Here is a 5,166-nt window from a genome sequence, read left to right as displayed (position 1 = left end):
TCATTTACAAGACAGAAAATCACAGACGTTTTCAATTGACTAGAACTCTGTATTTCCTTTTCAGTAACATTCAACAGTATATTGGCTTATGTGTGTATATACCAGAAAGCAAATAAATGATTCAATTCTTTATGAAATATGCCTGTGTACAGATATTTTTATTCAATTTCTTACAGCCCAGTTTTCTGTTTTGATGGCTATGTGTTTCCTTTGTGATGTTCACTCCAATTTTTGAAAAACATTAAGTAATAACTTACTGTTGACACTAAATTATTTAAAATGACACTATGTTGTTTTGATGCTTTTTATGTTAGTTTGTTTATTCTATTCATGTCACATTTTTTTTTTTCTGAAGCTACTATTTACATTGTACTTCAACCAAAAAGTTGTAACATTGCAGTCCTCAGAACCAACAATCCCACATTACTTGAAAACAATAATCATAGCACATTAAAAATAGAAACTATCACTAATCATTTGAACATGTTAAGTCAAACAGAATTTTATTGCACTGGAAAACAAAATCAAATTTATTTTCTAAATGCATCCCACTTCCCAAGCCCTATCTGGTAAGCTGAAACTCCAACATATTAATGGGACTAAATGGAAATTCCTTACATTCACTATTAAGTTGGCTTTTAAACCAAAATTCTGTAGCCATAACTAGTAAGACTTCAGCCTTAAGGTTCTATGGGCTGAATCAATGGGCCGAGGCCAGTTTTATGAGTTTCAAGAAGACCAAGAGCTGGATTCTACACTTCAGTCCCGACATCCCCATGCAATACTACAGGCTTGGGGCAGAGTGGCTAGATGGCTGTGCAGAGGAAAAGGATTTAGTGGTATTAGTCAATAGCCAGATGAATATGAGCCAGAAGTGGCCCCAGGTGGCCAACAAGGCCAGTTTCATCCTGGCTTGTATCAGAAATAGTGCAGTCAGCAGGAGCAGGGAGGTGATCATCCCCTTGCACTTGGCACTGGTAAGGCTGCATCTCAAGTATTTTGTTTTGGGCCCCTCACAGCAAGAAAGATATATTCAGAAAGAGTGGTGAGGCAGTGGCACAGGTTGCCCAGAGAGGTGGTTGAGTCACCCTCCTTGGAGGTGTTCAAGAGCCATGTGGCACTGAGAGATATGGTCAGTGGGCATATGGGGATGGGCTGATGATTGGATAAGGTGATCTTAGAGGTCTTTTCCAACCCTAATGATTCTATGAAAATATGTGAAAGAGTGTATCCCAGGAGAGATACGTGTTTTGCACTTCACACAAAAGTTTTGATACAGTATTCGTACTGTTGCTGCTTCTTTCAAGTGAATCTATTTAGATGTTAAGAGAGAGAGAGAAATCCTTTAGATGTTACGCACTAAACTGAATGCAGCTTTAAATCATGTATGCTCTTCTTAGATCAGCTTGCAGAAGTTGAGGAGGAAAAAAACAACTTTATATGTTTTTATTTCTTTTGTCAGAGAACCTCTTCCAGATACTCAGGACTTCTTCAGGAAACTGCCAATTAGAGCAGCTGCTGTTTTAATGTGCATTTAATCTGATAAGCAAAACTAAATATCAACTAAAAAAAAAAGTTGCTTTCATTCCCCCTATTTTTTTAATAATTATATGCATAGTTTAACTTTTCTGTATGTAAAAAAAGCACCAAAAACTACAGTTTTACTTCAGTCTTAAAATAAAAATAAAAAATAAAAAAATAAAAAAAATCACTATTTCTCCTAAGAGGCAACTAAGATATCCAGCCTCTGTCATAAAATTGTCATATAAATATGCCATACAGCTGATTTTTGCATTAACTAGGAGCAGTGGAACTGCACAAGTAGCTGATGCAACTAAAAGTGTGCAAGTTTCAAAAACTACTTCCTATAGCATCTTACACTCAATGCACTTGTACAAAATCATCAGAACGCAAAACAAAACAAAGATGTGAAACCAGTTTCAGAAAACCTCTATTATGCCCAAATCAGTCTAAGAAACTATCCAAGTACTTACCCATTTTTCATCTTTTGCCATGCACAAATCTGTCTCCAGACTTCTACCAAGAATTCTCCTTTCTTCTCTTTTTTTAAAAATACAATTCTGTAAGAGTTACTCAGGGTAAATGGTGAAGCCCATCTTAGAACCCATACGTACGTGGCTGAGAGGCAACAGAAAACACAGTAATCAGAGCAGAGCATTTGTCACATAACCTGTTTCTGTATGTGCATAACAAGTGAGATTACAGACATTTGCCTTTGTATGCTTTGCATTCCTTATTTCCATTGCCATGTTCCAAAAAGACAATCTGATTCTGAGAACTTGCTATTTATTAAAGTAAAAATGAAAGACAAGACATAAACGTAATATAGCATCTCCTATGTTATCCCTACAAAGTAGGGCTAACGCTTTATTTTAGAGATCTTAAGGTACAAATATTTTACAGATGGTGTAATTTTCAGAAGTGTTTCTCTCAGCTGTGAAATGAGATATTTATGGAGGAAATAATTCTTCACTGCCTGAAAACTATTCCAGCAAGGCCTGGAAAAAAAATCTGCCTCTGGTTTTGGTGAGAAACACACGGAGCCTTTAAGTGCAAGAGAAAGCTTCAGTGCTTTTAAGAATGAGATTGAGATTTCACCCCACATAATAAGCATTTAGCTCAGGGATGTTACAGATGGAAACAGTAGGTATATTCTGAAATGATTCCACAAAGATAATATTTACCTAGATTAGCAAACTTTGCTATGCTGTGTGCTGGTCCAGTTGTTCAGGCTCAATCAAGAGCAGTGCAATTATTGTTTTGTGCATCTGTAACTTCTGATGGCACCAAGTCTCAGAAACCACAGCAAAACACTCCTCATTATGGAAGCCACCAGCAAAATACGTATGTGATGATCCAGCCTCAGTCTCAGTGCTGGCAATATGGATTAGCTGACAAAACACTGCAGCTATATAAGCCTCATCTACAGTACAGTCTCCAACAATATCACTGGTGACAGAGGTAATCACACAAGAAAACTGGTCAAGAAAGGAGATTGTAAATCAGCATCAATCTTCAGCATGAAGAAGTAGATAATACAGCAGAAAAAGCATTCATTCACTTACAAACAAAAATTCAGCAGAAAAAAGCATTATGCTACCATGAAGACACATATGTGTTCATGTGTAACACTAATGACAGTGCATCAGCTCTTCTGTCCCAGACACAAGAAGAAAGAACATGGGAGAAGAACAAAGTACTCATAATTTCCGTCCTTCAGTATGGCTTTAGTGTAGGAGAAGTTACAGCACAAGCACACATCTGAGAGGATAAAGCACCGTATGTTTTCCTTCTGTATATTTTGATTAATGCTAATTGAACACCTTCAAAAGGCTACAATACAATTTACATTCCTTCAAGCTGTATATATTGCTTTTCAGAAGCAGAGCAATAACAACATGTGTCAATGCTTTCACCAAAACTTGTTATTAAAAATATGTCAAGAAATGTTTGCAAGAAAGAGTATCAGGAGACAGAAAAGGCACACACCAGAGGCATATCAATATGCAGTTGTTAATATGCAGTTCAGATTCTTCTTTTCATTTTGAAGTGCCCTCACCCTTGAGTGATCATAAAGAATAGGAATAACTTGGCAGATTTAACAGTATCAGTAACAAAAGTAATAACAGGCAGATCTTGCTGCCTCTGTTTGAATGACAGTTCACTTACCTGCCTTCTCCTTTTTCCTTTCTCCAATAACCACACAATGTATTACATGTTTTGTGCTGCGTGTTTTGCTTGAGCGTAAGTGCACACAGGCAAGAAACAATTTCTCTGATGATATTACACAGAGCAGGATAAATGCTAGGGTTTTCTGAGTGGTCTGAAACTTAATTTGTGCAGCTTGTGAACCGTGCAGTGGTACACGGCACAGGCAGCTCTGCGTAGCTCCTGACTGCACTTCCATCTCAGTCCCCTGGCTGTGGTTACGTATTCGTGTGCGCTCTGTCACAGGGTTAGCAATTTTAGAAGATTAATAAAACAGCAGCTGCCGATGATCTCAAGCCCTGTCTACCTTGATAACTTCAATTAAAAGAATGGGCAAAACTCCTACTTCAAGTAATTTCATATGCTTTTGCTTTGATTCTGAATTTGTTTGATTAAGTGCCAAAATGGAACAAAACTGAGAAAAAAAGTGCAGTGTCATATCCAGTACTTTTCTTCAGTCAATAACACTTTAGTTTTAGAAAACAGATTCTCCACCTTTGGCAGAAGTAAATTCAAAACTTTTAGCATGTAACAGATGTGTGTGCAGATGTGTGTTTAGAGAGATTCTATTTGAAAAAATGGAATTCCTAAATCTTAAGTCTATAATTTCAGTGAGAAATTGATGTAATTATTTGCATTAAGACAATTACAAACTAGCGCTTAACTTCTAAGCTTCTTGAACATGTTGTTTAGAACATAATCTCAAATAACTACTCAAAAATATTTGGTAAGAATGTACCTGATCCTGCCACATTACATCCATGTCCCTGCACACATCTAGATGATCTACTGTATCATATAAGTAACTTGTAACACACAACAAGATAATTTTCCTCTTGTTTAGGTGTGTGTCTTACAGAGTATCCAGAAACTCAACTTCCATGGTGTTGAATAATGTCATAATGTCAGCAGATAGCACTGTCACCTGCAGTGGTACCTTGTACAGCTTTCAGATGCGAAACCAAGTATCAAGATTGTCTCAAAATAATGGGGAAAAAAAAACAAAATCATATACCTTTAGCAGGACAATAAAATGTTTATTGGTATTTGTCCTTGGGTTCTTCTGTTACCTTTTGTTCTCATCATTTTTACTGAACTGTCTTCCAGAGGCAGAGAGTTGATGTAAGTTGTTCTGGCTAAAATACTGTTTCCATTTGATCCAGCTCTCCTCCTCACTCTTCCCACATAACTTAGTTTCCAACATACTTTACAATAAGTTCTGTAACAAATTTACAGTGACATTTTATTACCCACAAAACAGATTGTATGAATGAAGAACCTACAATTTGGACACTAGAAATGTTTCTGAACTTTATTAGCAGTGGCTATAATCAGCAGCAAGTAAAAAGTTCGCTGAAATAAGACAGCAGTCAGCAGTACCCATCCAGAGCCTAGAGTTGTAGCCAGTGAAGCAAATTTTACTTGTCTAAACAGCAA

The sequence above is a fragment of the Meleagris gallopavo genome, chromosome 1 (assembly GCF_000146605.3).
Source record: "Meleagris gallopavo isolate NT-WF06-2002-E0010 breed Aviagen turkey brand Nicholas breeding stock chromosome 1, Turkey_5.1, whole genome shotgun sequence".
NCBI classification, from domain to species: domain Eukaryota; kingdom Metazoa; phylum Chordata; class Aves; order Galliformes; family Phasianidae; genus Meleagris; species Meleagris gallopavo.
The sequence above is the reverse complement of the archived record's forward strand: the minus strand, read 5'-3'. Positions refer to the sequence as shown.